The following is a 15,993-nucleotide window of genomic DNA, read 5'->3' as shown; positions in this document are numbered from 1 at the left end:
GCGGGGCCGACGCAATCCGCCCAGGAAATGGGTGGATTTTTCCTCTTGCTCGGCTCCCCGCCGCCCCCTGGCTGCCGGCAGCGAGATCTGCAAACTCCAGTCCGCCCAGGAGTTGGGATCAGGGTGACATGAGGAGACGGACGCACCACCACCCCCCCAGATCATAAAATACCCGGCGGCGGCGTGGGGACCCCAGCTGGGGCACGGCCCGCGACCCTCCTGTCCCGGGGCTTCTCCCATCCTCACGCCCAGGCACCCCTCTCCGATCCCCGCAGAAGGACCGCTTTGGGGCAAAGGTTGCCCGCAGAGAGACGGCGCCATCCTGCCTACTGGGGCCCTTTTCCGCGGTGATTCGAGGGTCCCAGCCAGCCTGGGCCCTCGCCTGAAATCCAGCAGGCAGGGCCGGTTCCGAAAAGCAGCCAGACTCGCGAAGGCCTCCAGCGCCAGGGGGGCATCGGGGTATTGGTGCAGAGTTAAAGGCGCCCCTGCGAACCCTGGGCAGCCGCGGTGCCCTAAGACCTTGCTTGGGAGGAAGGGAGCCAACCGGCACCCCTGGCACCGGCACAGCAGGGCGGGGGCTGGGGTGGTCCGCTGTGGCCTGCGGTGCGCAGGGAGGGGCCTGGGAGGGCGCACACCGGGCAGGAGCTGCATACGGTCTGGGGCTCAGACCTGGGCCTCGGGAGCTGAAGGGGCCACGCCCATGAGCGTGGTGTTGGGGAGGTGGGGGTGTGGGGCGGGGACTGGGGTCTGTGGTGGAGGGGTGTGGGTTGGGGGGTGTCCTCATTGGCTCAGGGGTGGCGCTTGAGTCCTGGCGCCCAGGCCCAGCTGCAGGGCAAGTGGCGCAGGCTGCCCCTCTTCCCGGCTCTCTGCGGCGACGGCGGCAGGACTCACGCGTGTCAGTCCCACCCGAAGCGCAGCAGGCCTGACTGGGTCAAACGAGTTAATAGGGTTTTTGCATTTGCAGAAGGCTTCTAATCGGAGATGAAAGCCGCTTCCTCCGGGGCCTTCCATTAAGCTTTCCCAGCCATTTGGGAAGGAAAGACTCCCCCAGCTCACTCACTACACTCTTCTCTGCCTGGGTGAAAATTAATCTCCCTTCCTGGATGGGATTTGAAAGACGGACGCGGACCGGAAGGAGCGCGCCTCCCTGGCGCCTGCCTGAGAGGAACAACGCCTCCCTGGGGCTTTTCTCTCTGTGCGCGCGGTCCTCGGCTGCAGAGACTTCAGCTGCAGCCGAGATGATCCTGGCCTGAGTGCTGGGTGTGAGACCCGCTAGTTACATGAGCCCCTCAGATCTGCTTTTCTGAGTAATGCTGTAATCCCAGGCAGCCGGGCTGGGTCGGGTGCCAGGAAATTCCAACTGTTGGGGAAGGGCGCCATCTCCCAGCGTAAGCTGGGACTGCAGGTCCGGCTCACAGACTGGGCCCCGGCCGAGACGCAAGTCCGGTTGGGCTGGCTCCGCCCCCGCTCCTCTGGCCAAGCACGTTTAACACCGATTCAAGGCCACAAGCTGTGTCTGTCCAGATCACTCACGCCGCTTCCCACTGCGGAAGGACAAGGACCACTTGTTCTGTGAGAACAACTTCAAATGCAACCCAATCCCATCCACAAAACTCTCAGGCCATCTCAGAAGCCATAGACATTTATTTAACGAAAGTACAAGATTAACCTGCACCTGAGCCGCTCTAACCTGCACCTGAGTGGCTCTAACCTGCACCTGAGCGCCTCTAACCTGCACCTGAGCGCCTCTAACCTGCACCTGAGCGCCTCTAACCTGCACCTGAGCACCTCTAACCCGCACCTGAGCGGCTCCAACCTGCACCTGAGCGGCTCCAACCTGCACCTGCTCCAAACTGTCCTGTCCAGTTTCTAAAATCTGTGATTCAGTGGGCGTAATGGTTTTGAAAGGGTCGTCAGATAAGGTTTGAGTAAGCATAATTTGATTTAGAAGGCCATGGAGCATTCCAGAAAGAAACTATGGATTGTTGAAGAATGAAGGCATTTTGATTAGAGGATCCACGGCCCCAGCCAATATCAAGTGTTCCTAAAGAGGACTTTCAATCCCAATTTCTTCACGACTTCTCTTAAAGCAAGGGCTCATTACACCTGCAGCTCTGAACAATCATACGAATACTGATGGGGCAGGTGCTGCACTCCAGATGGCACTAGGGCTTTGCCATGCCTGGCACCCAATCCTTACTGAAGTGCATGGTGTGGTGGCATTGACTCCACCGTATAGATGAGAAGTCTCAGGCCTAGAAAGATGACAAGACCTATCCAAGGTCATATGGAGACAGCCTATTTCCAGGGCTAAGCCCGTACACATGGTAGCATCCTTGTCTCGTAAATGTCACGGCCATAGTTAAATCTCATGAGCCCCAGAAGTGGCGTGAGTTGCATGGCATGAGCTGCATGGCCACAGAAGCCCTGACCATCTGCACAGTTCCACAAGCCACAGAGGCACCAGAAGACATTTCATGGGCCCTTGCCTTCCACGCTCGTGGGAAGGACAGGAGGCTGCCCGCCCCTTTCTGAGTCCTGGCAGGAGCCTGCACCAGCTTCCCTGTCATGACAGGTTAGACCAGTCAGGTCTCTGTCCTCATGCCAGCCCCTTCCAGGCCTTGACCTTGGTGGACTCTGCATAAATTCATCAATACACCTAAAAACAAGCATACCCCCTCCGCATCCCCTGGCTTCACAGCTCAGAAGATGCACGTGTGAGAGGGTGCTCCTGCCCAGCTTGCTATAGACCTTACAAGAGCCAGACACACGCGCGCTGTGGGAGAATCACCTCGGGAAGCCCTAGGACAGCCACATGGTGAGCTGGGAGGGCAAAGATGACATGAACGCCCACAGTCAGACAACCATCGACACCCACAGTCAGAATAGTGAGGTCCACAGGATGCAAACCTACTCAGGTCCCAGAGCCAGGAGTGGCCGCTTGGTAGGAAGCAGGTCTCTGGGTCACTTCCCGATGCTCCTTGGCAAAGGACGCCCTCAAGGGACAAAGTTTGGACGCCTAGTTGCTGTTTAAAAATACGCATACTGTCCTCAGGCTATTGGCAAATACCTTGAAGGGAAACAAGGGGAGGGGAGGAAGAAAGGGAGGGAGAAGGGAAGAAAAAGAGAGAGACAAAGACGGACAGACAGAAAGACAAAGAAACAGAGAGGAGACAGATAGGAAGACAAAAAAATGGAGAGAGAGACACAGAGAGAGAGGAGAGAGAAGAGAGAGGAGAGATAATAGAGACAGAGAGGAGAGAGAGAGAAAAGAGACAGAGGGAGAGAAGAGAGACAGAGAGAGAGATGAGAGGCAGAGAGAGAGGAGAGAGAGAGAAGAGAGACAGACAGAGAGAGAGAGGAAAGACACACAGAGAGGTCCCATATGGAGCCATCTCTACTTTTTCTATGCTGTATGTACCTTTTTCATTCCCTTTCTGTGCTGGAACATTCCTGGAGCAAGGAAAGGACCTGGCCTCAAGCCAGGCAGCATGGGAGGAACCACGGGTCCCCTGAGTACTCCCTCTTGGCAGCCACAGAAGACTAGCATGGGTCTTCTGAGCCAAGTGTCCCCCGCACTCCCCTCCTCCTAGGCCTCTGGGTTCACACATGGGTGGAGGTGTAACTGCTCCTCACCCCCTTCCCTGGAGAGGATTTCCATCCTGGCCCGGCTCCCTGTGCCTGGCAGCACCTCCCATAAGCCAACAGTCTCCCAAACGCCACCCGCATCAGGCGTGGCTGTGTAACCTGCAGCTTTGGCCAGGGGAGGCAGAATGGCTAAGGGCCACAACTGAGCAGCTTTCAGAGTCAAATGTCTCAGCCACGCCCTGGCTCTCTGCCTCTGTCATGAGGGAAACAGGCCCAGAGAGGGCCCCTCCCTCGCCCAGGGCCCTGGAATGAGAGCACATGTGAGCCAGAGGTGCCCCCGGGCAGCCTGTGCCCTATGCACGCCGTTACCATCGGTAGCCACTGTGCTTGGGGTTTGTGAGCACCGCTGGCCTGAGCTGCTGACCCAGGAGATTCAGCTTCCTCCGAGACATCGTCCTTCTCCCTTTCCCTCAGTGTCAGCTGTTCAAGTCCCCCGGGGAGCCACTTCCCCCGGGGAGAGCATCCCACAGACCCTTGGCTGTCACTGGAGGATGTTTCTTCCATTCAGCAGTCGGCCTCGTGTCCAGCTTTTCAGTCCTCGTTCCTTGTCCATCCAGAGAGCTGACTCGTCCACGGTCCCTGTTCCGCCAGACCCCTCACGCACCCTCTGCGCTCTCCCTGGCAGGTTCCACACCTCTTTCATGGATATCGTCTCAGCCTGGCCACAGCCAGGCCGTGGGAAGTCACAGCCCTGTATTCCCTTAGTTGCCGAATAGAAAAGAGGCCAATTCTGGGAGTGGTACTTTGAAGAACAGGTACAAGATAATTCAGCAGATTTATCATCACCCTCTGGGCTGAATGCACATTTTTCAGGGACCCCAAAAACATGATCATTTCCTACTTTGCAGGTGAGGAAACTCACCGTAACTAATGGGGAAAGGCAGCCCGGTTTCTGTGGACTCAGTCATTGATCCTGACATGAATTCAAAGGTGACATCATGATGAGAAACATCAAAGAGTCAACCCCAGGGTCCAGCTGGGTATGTGGAAAATGCCCCAGGTGGCACCATTTGCTTACAGCCAAGGATTTGGTGCTGCCAGATTCCAAACAAAGTTCTTTGCATCCAGATGACACTCGGCCTCTGCACAGGAGGCTCCCGGGCACTGCTATTGGACACTGTGGAGCCTGGATTTGGCCTCGGAAACTTTCTTAGCCACCTCTCCCCAAGACTGCTGCAGCCCCTGGGGGAATCTCCTGTTCCATCATCCTTTGTATTGCTGATGGAACAAAGCAATACAAACGCCCCTCACCTGCTGCCACTCACAGCTGCCTCAGTCTGTGCCTCTGGGGGACAAGAGGCTGAGGCTGAGTGGCCTGGGAACGGAAACCTGTGTGTGCATATTGGGGGCTAGGAAGGTGGCTGGGCAGGGGCTCAGAGACTCAAGCTGACAGCCAAATTGTTGGCCAATGGCTGGCTCCCCATTTCTGAGTCCCGCTGTGCTGTCTGCAAACCACACCCTTCAGTGCATGCAGTAAAGTTATTTACGATACACTGATGTTCTTTCTTTGACTCTCAGGCCCACGAAGCATCAGCAGAAGCAAGTAGGGGAGACTCTCTTTTCAGCACCACTCAGGAGAGCCATTTTGTATGGTAGGGAAATCCCTGCGGCAGGGTTTAAACTCCCCAAGGACAACTTGTATACCTAAAACCACTAGATGGAATGGAACCATTTTAGGGCAGCCCAAAGCGATACTGTGAACTGCTGATCTGAATGTGGACAAGGGTTGGCGAGCCGGGCTCATTCCCATCTCCCCCTTACACTCTTCCATCTCAACTCTTCCAATCAGAGTTTAACTGTCATTGAACTGTGCATAAGGAATATACGGGCCAGATCCCTGCTGCCGGTATGTCTTCTTCGGGCAAGCAGGTTGGCTAAGGCACATCTAACTGCAGCTGCCATCACCAGCTGGAGCCCAGGCAGGGGCGTGAGCTTTGATGTGAGCACAGAAGAAGCAGGGACAGGAAACCTTCTCCAGGTGAGCAGCCACACACGAGGACGGGTCAGTGCCAACGCGGCAGATTCTCTCCATGGCGGCCCCTCCAGCCACCTTGTGCAAAGCATGCCAAGTGCAACGAAGGGTGTCACCAGACCCGCGGGCATGTCGGGCGGTTTACAGCCTCATCCAGAGGCCACCTTATCTCAGGACCTGTAGGTCCTGTTTCTTACTTCTTGGTCTCGAACTCCTGATCTCAAGGGATCCACCCACCTCGGCCTCCCGAAGTGCTGGGATTACAGGCATGAGCCACCGTGCCTGGCCCCTAATTCTTACTTCTTGGATCTCAAGTTGTCATACACATGCTGGGACATTTGAGCGGCACAGGGCTGCCTATGTAACCCCTAACCTTATGCTCCAGAGAACTGAGGCGGTCGAGCAGGCACTCCTAGATGCACCCTTGTCTCCAAGGAGGGGACGGGCCTGCTGGAGTGGACAGGCCTGCTGGGGTCTTTGATCCTCAGGGGTTGCAAGGAAACCACAAGTGGATCCCCTCCTTCTTGCCCTGCTTTCTCCTTCAAAAGCCCATTTTCAAGGTCAGCAGCCGGCAGCGTACGTGTCCACACAGTCGGAAAGGCACGGCTGATGGGCTCTGCGATGCATTCTGCAGAGGTCGACGACCGGGCGGCAGCACTGGCATTTCCTTTACACTGGTGCTCGGTGACACTGCGCTGTTTTTCGACTTTGCATTTTCTTTCTGTCTTAACAAACACCAGAACTCAGGTTTCTCAGGCATCACACAGACCTAGACCCCATCTGGGGTCATCACCTATGTGCTGGGTAGCTGGGCAGGCTGCTTTACCTCCCCACACCTGTGCATCCTCAGGTCAAGAATGAGGACAACTGCCCAGGATTGCTGGGACTGCCCCGACATGATAACGTTTACTCCTGACACGCGGTATCAGTCCTCGCCACTCGTGGGATTCCTGGGGCTTTAACTCTGGGTGGGCTCCAGTTTCTTATATTATTTATCTTATATAGTATATTATTTATTATCGTTATTGTTTATAATACTTAGATTATTATTTTAATAATCTACAAACCTCAGAGGTGTGCATTTTTACTTTCTAATCTCTCTTCCCCTCCCCTCAGTCACCCTGCAGTGCCAGTTGGGACAGCGCTGAGGTTTCCGAGCGTGCAAGGTGTCCAGGATGCATCTTTCAGAGCTGAAAATTGGCTGCTCGCCCCGTCAGCCCGGTTCGTGGTTGCCATGTATCTAATTCAGTTTAGCTAGTAATTAGTTTTGTATTACTTTACACGGTGATGTTAATACTGATTACAGGGCCTGATAACGTTAGTAATAAATACAACCCAAGGCAGGAAATTACCTTTCTTCTGATTGGGGAAGGTTGAAGTCAGTGGAATGAGAAGCAAATTACTTTAGGAGATGGAGCAGCTGCCTCATGGGCAGGATTGACAGCTCAGTGCCCCTGATGTCAGGAGCCTATCCACCGGCGGCGGGAGCGGGGGGGGGGGGGCAGCCCAGGAATGGGAAAGGGGAGTGTGCCCCGCTCCCTCTGTGTGTCCAGAAGTGTCGCCAGCCCCAGAGGCCATGGCCAACTTCGATGCAAAGACTGAATGAATTCCACGTATTCTGAAATAACTGGTTTAGGAAAAGACCCAATTCCACCTGAACTCTTCCCTCTACCCCTGCACTCCACCCCCTTCTACAAACACTGTATCCTCCCAGCATGTCTAGGACAGAGAGGGGCAGAGAAGCTGGAGGGGAGGGCCTGGCAGGGGGACAAGACAGGTCATCCGGACCACCTGGTCCAAGCTTAGGTTTCAGCAGAAAAAGCGGTTAGCCGTTTCTACTTGTTTGATTTGCTCAGGGGAGTGAAGTGAGCTCTTCAGCTCTAGAATGAGCTAAACCGGGGGATGAGGAACAGATTCAGAGGGATGGGCCTCACTGGGGTTCTGAAAGGCTAAGTCAGCATCGCCTCCCTGGTCTTCTCATCTGCCCTGTTGACACCAACTCACAACTCCCCAAGTGCAGTCCAGGGTCCGCCCACTTCTCAATGCAGGCACCTAGACCAGCAAACAGCTGGTCCAACTCTGAGACCCAGCATACAGTAGCCACTCAATAAAGCCTGAAGACAAACAGTCACAGTGACGGTCGCCACTCAAGCCTGTTCTGTGTTCACTGACAGCTTGGACCCCACTGGGGGCATCCAGGGCCGTCATGTTGTAGGAAAGGCCAGGCCCAGCCTGGGGATGCGTGGCTAATGAGGAGAGCTCCACTTCCATCTTCAAACACTTCAAATACCCTCAACCCACGTGGATTGAGCACTGGATGCGAGAGTCAGGGTTTCCAGGCCCTTCTTCCTGCTACAACCTCTGCTTGCAACCGTTTCTGTCTTCTTCTTCTTCTTCTCCTTCTCCTTCTTTGTCTTCATCGTCTTCTTCTTCTTCAGACAGAGTCTAGTGCTGTTGCCCAAGCTGGAGTGCAATGGTGCAATCTCGACTCACTGCAACCTCCGCCTCCTGGGTTCCAGCGAGTCTCCTCCCTCAGTCTCCTAAGTAGCTGGGATTATAGGTGTCCGCCACCACGCCCAGCTAATTTTTTGTATTTTTAGTAGAGATGCGGTTTCATCATGTTGGCCAGGCTGGTTTTGAACTCCTGACCTCAAGTGATCAAAGTGCTGGCATTAAAGGGGTGAGCCACCACACCCGGCCTCTGTCCTCTTCTTCTTTTCCCCGGGCTCGCTAGTGGACCCAGGTGCAACCTTGGACCCAGATCAAACATCCTCCTTCTCCAGATTCCTCCGGCTTCCAAAACAGAACTCACTCCCCAACTCCCACCCAGAGCACTCGGGGCAGACACTTCTTGTGCCACTGAAACACGTGATTATGGCAGAGCCTGGGGTCTTCCCTCAAAGCATGCAGCCCCAGGTGCCAAGCGGCAAGGGTTTGGCTCACTCACCATCGTAAGCCCAGAATTGACCGAGTTAAATCCAACCAGCTGGTATCCAGGAAGGGCTTGTTTAAGGAGAGGATGAGTAAGCCAATGAAAGAATGGGGTTGGGGTCTGTAGTAGGAAGGGATCTTACTCAAGAATCATCTTGTTTAATCCTCCTTGTGAAACAAGGAAGGTCAGGCTCAGAGGGGTTAAAGGGCCTTTCTCAAGGTCACACAGCCAATGTCTGGTGGGATCGGGGTGAGAGTGAGGCCATCTGGGTTCAAGGTTGTTGCTAGAAAGATTCCCGGTCCCTTTTACCCTATTACCTACAAAAAACATGCTTCACTCTGAAAGGAAGCTTGTGGGGTGTGGAGGTGGGAGCCCAGGGAGCCCCTGCCCTGCCCCACCTTCCCCAAGGCCCAGAGATCAACGCCTCGGTATCCTGCCCGGGAAGCTCAGTACGATGCCACTTTACCCTGCTTCTTTAAGAGCATGAAATACCAGCCTTTTATTGAAAACCACAGAGCAAGACCATGTAAAATGTCTTTCTGTCTGAGGACAAAGTTCACCTGGCCCCACAGCCCTTTCGTGTCGTAGGCCATCCATCAACGGTTGGCGTTTGATGGAGTGTCTCATCGTAAGCAAGCTGTCGGGAGAACAGATGGCCCGGCCATGTGCTCCACTCCCCCTGCCTGCCTGCCTGAATCCTCCAGGCAGCATGTATTAAGTGCAGGTAGGATCCAGGCATTTCTGACATTTTCTCATGTCGACGTATGCTCATTTAGAAACACAGTAGCCCTAGAATCGCATGTGCATCCCTTGGGCGGAGTTAAAAGCAAGGATGTGGCTGTGGGGAGCAATTTACCTACAGTGGAAGCAGGAGGCAGACACCAGGTAGCTCCAGCACCCTTTCCTGAAGCCCAGACTCGTTTCTTCACTCACTCACAAATGTCAACAGCATTGCTCAAGGAACCCACAATGCATAACTTTGGAATCAAGAAAGTAAGATGCTTGGGGATGGATATCCCCAGGTAGCTCTTGGAATCAGAGCAGGCTGGTCCTGCACCCATACCCACTCCCGACCCCAGGTGCCACCTTCTTGGAGGTCAAAGATGAAAGTCACCTGGCATAATCCCCAGGTGGGGACCAGGGTAGCCAGGCTCTCAGGTGCTGGTGCTGAGCCAGCCACTGTCCACCCCCTTCAGAGACTCAACATGATTTCACCTGCTGAGCCTTTTCTCCAAAATCCCACCACATTAGGGATAATTGGCCTCCAATGCAAGATTCCAAAAGCACAATTATCAGAAGCCAGCCCAGGGAAGGTAGAGCTGTACCGTGAGGGTGGGACGTGCCTCCTGGCTGAGTCGAGGGACACATTCCCCTGAGACAGCCTGTGGCTCAGCTTCAGAGAAAGAAACCTGCCAGGCCAGCAAAGAAAACAACGGCGTTTCCCTTCCTGGCATTTCCCTTCCTGACCTGGGAGGCTGCTGGCTGGCGGAGCTGACCAGGGTCCTGAAGGTGGCTGGCTGGGCCCTGACACCAAGATCTGAGGATACAGGGGTGTGCACAGGGGCTGGCTGGGGTTCGGATGTCCAGGACCCTTTGCGTGGATGGACAAATACTTTCCCCACTGAGATAAAGCTTCTAATTGAAGTTGAACCAAAAGTTTCTCCCCAGAACAGAGAATCTTTACAAAGACACAAAGAGGAGAACTTACGGAGAAAAAGCATCTTTTGGCCTGGGCATGGAGGCTTAAGGGTGCCATTAAGGCTTGGAGGGCCCTTGGGTGCGGCCTTGTCCAGGACCACCCAGAACCAGCCATCTCTTTGCCAAGGTGTCTTGATAAGACACAAGCACAGCTCTTTGTAGGGCAGCTTGCCACTCATCGGGACCTGGTTGCTCTTCTCTGCAGGTATCTGCTCCCCTGTGTGTGCGTGTGTGTGTGCGTGTGTGTGCACGTGAAGAATGCATCTGTCCAGCCACAGTGGACAACCACCACCCCTCCACCAGGCCTTCCTGTGGCCAAGAAAACTTCTCTCCTAGAGGCCACACCGAACCTCTCTCCGGGGGGACCGGCCGATCGTCTGGGCAGCACCAGGAGAGGGACTCTGAGGGTAAACGGGACGACGTAACCCCACTGCTGGATTGGGATTTGGACTGCACGTTCTGGGCAGAGCCAGGGAGCCAGTGAGGGCTTCCAGGCAAAACAAGGGAAGCTCATTCAGCATCTTCTCTCCTGTGGTCTTCCTCTCGCTCTCTGGCCCTCCCATCTTCTCTCCTTTGTTTCCTCTTTTATTCTGAGGGAGAGGGAGGCAGGGAGGAAGGAAAGGAGGGTCAGGGGCAGCGGGGGCTTGGGGCCAAGGTGCTAGCTGCCCATCACTTCCTGGTCTTGCCACTCCAAAGGGCCAGAGTCTCCCAGTTCAGAGCATGGCACAGTGGTATCATTGAAAGGGCATTTTAATGTCACTCCCGAGTAGCCCGGCTCCGGAGGCTGGCAGGCTCTTCCCAGCACCATGGTGCCAAAGCAGCCCTCCCAGTTCGGCGCTCACAGACAGCCCTTCTCCTCCCCCAAGACTTGTCAGCTCCAAGATGCATCTTTAAAATGGAGAATACCAAGCAGAGATCTTTCTCTATTGATACATTGTTCAGGGGACAACGAGCCCGTTTGAAATGCCCAGGATCCCCACACCGGCACACCACAGGGCTCTTCACTCACCTCCTGCCGGGCATGTGGCCACAGTCCCCCAAGCCCTACACAGTAAGCCAACAATGCACCCAGCTGGCCGGTACGCTGGCTGCCCTTCCCGGTCTCAGCGGCACAATCCCCACCGCCTCTTTCCGGAGCCCCCAAGGGCAGCGTTATGCCCAAAGGGAGGTTGTGCCACTCAGGGGTGTGTGTTGGGGGTAGGACTAAGGTCCTGCCACCTCCAAAAATGCCTGGGGACTTGGCTATCCGGCTCTCACTCTTCCCCCTCCAGATGACAATAGCAGCCAAACACCCCCTCGTGCTGCCCTTTGAACTTCTCAGCAGGGAGCAGGGGGCAGCGAAGTCCTAGGAAAAAGGGGGCAGCTGTCAGCACTGCTGGGCCGGGACTGGAGGAGCACCGTGTCTCGGGTCAGCCTGCACCCCTCCCTCCCACCCAGGTCTGGCCCAGCACCCTGGCCCCTCCCCAACCCCGGCGCTTCGGGCGCCCAGGCCCGGGGCGCGGGGCGGCGTGGAGCCGGAACCGTTCCCGGACTTTGTGGGGCTCCCGGGGGGGCCGGGCCGGTCGCCTGGCAGGGAGGAAAATGGCGTTGGATGCACGTACTTGAGTGAGTTCAGTGCCCATCAGGATGAGGAAGAGGAGGCTGAGGAGCTTCCGGGCCGGGTGCATGTCTGGCTGCCACCTCCAACGACCTGGCATGCAGGGCCCTGGGTGCTGGCCGGCCGGCGGCTGCGTGGACGCGGACGCGCTCCGGCTCTGGCCCCGGCTCCGCGGGCTCCGGCGGCGGCGCCTGGCTCGTGTCCCCGCGCCTGGATTCAGCACCCGGAGCGGGCGGCGCGCGGGCTCTGCTGCGCTAAGCCTCCGCTCTGCATATTTATCGCGTCCCGGTTCCGGCGCGTCTGCCTCCGGGCAGGGCTGGGCAGGGCTGGGCTGGGCGGGAGCTGCGCCCTCCTCTCTCCTCGCCTCCTAATGGCTCCCCCGCGCGCCTGGCATTGGCGGAGAGAGGCGCGCCCTGCGGAGCACGAACGCGCGCTGGGCTGAGGCGGGTGCCAAAAGTTTGCTCGGAAGGGGCGGGGGCGGGGGTGGCGCAGAGGGACCCGCGCGCCTAGCTCTCTCCCGGGGAGGAGGGAGGGCGGCGGCCGGCGGGGAAGCAGGCTGGGACAGGATGTGACATCAAAAAGGCGGGGGAAATTGAACTGGGATAGAGAACTCCATCCTGGCCGGCCTGAGCCCTCGCAGGCTCCAGGTCCCGGAATGGGGACAGAGGAGTTGCCCGCGCTGGGGACCTGGGCCCCTGGACAGGGAGTGGGCCGAAGATTGGGGAGGGGGAGTGACAACTGGGGGTGGGAGGGATGGGATGTTAAGTCTTGATGTCTACGGAGTGACAGGAGATAAAAGCTGAATGGGTCCTTAGAAGTCACCCTTCAATGAGGTGAGCTGAAGCTGGTTCAGGAAGGATGTTTCCAGGAGGACAGTTCAGGGAGGAAGCCAGACTTAGAACCCTGGTCACCTGGCAGGCAGCCCTGATGCGTGGGGAGGTCAGCAAAGGGGTGGAAGCGGGAACAAGCATTGGGTGCTGGGCTCCTGTCCCCAGCCAGGGCATGTGGAGGAGGGTCTGTCTGTGTGCTCCTGGGGGTGGATACACACATGCCTGTAAGGGGCCCTGTCCTTGTGTGTTAGGTTGTGACACAGCTCTGCCCACCCCAGGTGCCTTTTCTGAACTAGGAACCTAAGAGAGGAGCTCCCCCACCAGGGCCGGGTACCGAGGGCACCAGGACAGGCAGAGTCAAGGGGGTTCTGGAAGCCCCCGTCCCTGGTGGGAGAGCTCCTGTCTTAGGTTCCTGGTTCCGAAAAGGCACCTGGGGTGGGCGGAGCTGTGTCACGACCTAACACACAACAATAGGGCCCCTTATAGGCACGTGCCAGGTCCACAGGGCCCCTTACAGGTAGGTGCGTATCCTCCCCCAGGACTCCCTTGGCTCTGCCTGTCCTGGTGCCCTCCTCCCCTTTCCTCCCTTTCGATGTCCCCTCTCCCTCCACCCTCCTTTAATGTGTACTCAGACCCTTTGACTAAAGGAACTGTCTTGCGGCCACGTTTTCCATTTACATTCCCCATTTTGTGAGAGGAGTCCCAAGCACCTGTATTTTCTGAGAAGCTAAGGTTGCAGCAGGTATCTAGAAGCCTGTCTCTGTTCTCTGTTGTTTAGTCTTTAATCTATGGAAAATAAGTTCCCTAAAGAGAATCTCTGACAAGAAGAGACCCCAGACCCAATAATTGCAGAGAGCAGCACTGCCCTGGATGATGTGGCCTGGCCCCCTGTGTCACAGATGAGGCTACTGGAGTTCGGGGGAGTAACGTACCGGGGTCACCCAGTGATATCCCGAACAAGGGCGATGCCACCTCCTGCCCCTGTCACCGAGCTGCCGACATCTAGGAGGCGTCCCCTGGACATTGGGTGCGGGAGCTGGGCACATGTGCTGAAGAAGAGAAGATGAGAAGGGGCCCTCCCACTTGGCCCTTGCACTCTGAGGGCCTTTGCTGCAGGGACTCTGTCCTCTGAGCCCTGGGGACAGAGCTCTCTCCAGGGAAGCCAGGGTGGGCCGGCTTGTTGGTCTGGGTGGGCTTCCCAGCCTCGGAGGAGTTTAAGCAGTGGCATTCCCGGTGATATGCCACAGCCCCTTAGGCAGGGTGGCCCCCAAGACTCTGCGAGGAGGTGGTGCTGGGAAAAAAGCAGGGGTGCAGCTGTTGAGGCTTCTTTTCTCTCTGCCCCCCTCGCGTTACTACTCTCAGTGTCTTTGTTGTTCTAGAATGGAGGGAAGTTGTTTGTAAGCCCCTTGGGGATCATTGAGAGAAGCAGCCAGGGACCAGAGAAGACCCTGCATTTAGAGCTGAAGGACTCTCTGGGTAGTGGCTGTCTGAACCTCAGTCCGCACATCTGTCCAGTGGGAATGAATGGTGAGCATACTGTGGGTCTCAGGGGCTACTGAGGAGATCCAGTGCGGGAATAAACACACTTTATGTGCATGAGAACTCTGTGCATGGGGCACGCACAGCACACCGAACCTCAACCCAAGTTTCTCCTTCAGCCTTCACACTGATGCTCCGGGTAGCCGCTAATAAATGTCTGGGCTCGGGGAGACACGTGACGTAGCCATAGAGCTGGAATGTGACTCCCGTCTTTGGGGTTTTGTTCCTGTGGGTTGGGGAGGAAGGCTGCATTGATTTCCTTGGTTGGACCGAGACCTCAGATCCAGTTTTAGCAAGGATTGTTTTTATTTTTAAAGTTACACAACATGTGACCCAGCAATTCCACTTCTGAGTACACACCCAAAGGAAGAGAAAGCAGGGACTGGAGCGGATATGTGCACGCCTACGTTCATGGCAGCATTATTCATAAGAGCTAAAAAGTGGGAACAGACCGGGCGCGGTGGCTCACGCCTGTAATCCCAGCACTTTGGGAGGCCAAGGCGGGTGGATCACCTGAGGTCAGTAGTTCAAGACCAGCCTGGCCAACATGGTGAAACCCGGTCTCTGCTAAAAATATGAAAATTAGCCGGGCATGGTGATGGGCACCTGTAGTCCCACCTAGTCAGGAGGCTGAAGCAGGAGAATCGCTTGAACCTGGGAGGCAGAGTTTGCAGTGAGCTGAGATCGTGCCATTGCACTCCAGCCTGGGGGACAGAAGGAGACTCCGTCTTGATAAAACAAACAAGCAAACAATCAAAAAAGTGGGAACCACTCCCATGTCCATCAATAGATGCATCAACAGATAAATGTGCTCCATGCATCCAATGAACTGTTACCAGCCATGAAGAGAAGGGAAATTCCAACACATGCTACAACACGGGTGAAGCTTGAAGACATTATCCTCAGCGAAATAAGCTGGTCACTGACGGACAAGTACCACAGGATTCTGCTTTTATGAGGTCCCTAGAGTAGTCAAATTCACAGAGACAGGAAGTAGATTAGTGGTTACCAGGGGCTAAGGGGAGGGAGGATGGGACATGATTAGTTAATGGGTACAAGTTTAAGCCTGGAGTGATGGCAAAGTTTTGGAAGTTGACAGTGGTGATGGTTGCACAATATGGTGAATGTCATCAGTGCCACTAACTTGTTCACTTAACGGTTAAAACAGTAAATTTTATGTTACGCATATGTAACCACAGTTTTAAAAATATAGTAATATAATATACCAAAAACCATTGAATTCTACACCTTAAATGAGTGAATTGTATGGTGTGTAAACTGTATCTTTTTTTTTTTTTTTTTTTTTTGAGACGGAATCTCGCTCTGTCACCCAGGCTGGAGTGCAGTGGCATGATCTCAGCTCACTGCAACCTCCACCTCCCGGGTTCATGCCATTCTCCTGCCTCAGCCTCCCAAGTAGCTGGGACTACAGGCGCCCGCCACCTCGCCCGGCTAATTTTTTTGTATTTTTAGTAGAGAGGGGGTTACACCATGTTAGCCAGGATGGTCTTGATCTCCTGACCTCATGACCTGAATGCCTTGGCCTCTCAAAGTGCTGGGATTACAGGTGTGAGCCACTGCGCCCATCCTGTAAACTATATCTTAATAAAGCTGTTTTTTAAAAAAATATAGACTTATTATTGCATTTCTTTAAAAAGATAAAATACAAAGAAGAACGTAAAAGTAACAAAAGGCCCCTACCCAGAATAGCCAGTGTAGACAATGGGACTGCTCGGCAGACCTTCCTCTGTGCATGTGGTTAGAGAATGCAAAATGT

General features: G+C 55.3%; 1 pseudogene; it reads right to left on the bottom strand.

The window, feature by feature from the left end:
* Window positions 1-80: 80 nt before the first annotated feature.
* LOC105471891 (uncharacterized) lies at window positions 81-12,396 on the bottom strand (annotated as a pseudogene).
* Window positions 12,397-15,993: the final 3,597 nt, after the last annotated feature.

This window comes from Macaca nemestrina, chromosome 14 (assembly GCF_043159975.1).
Source record: "Macaca nemestrina isolate mMacNem1 chromosome 14, mMacNem.hap1, whole genome shotgun sequence".
Taxonomy (NCBI): domain Eukaryota; kingdom Metazoa; phylum Chordata; class Mammalia; order Primates; family Cercopithecidae; genus Macaca; species Macaca nemestrina.
This window is presented reverse-complemented; position numbering and strand designations above follow the sequence as displayed.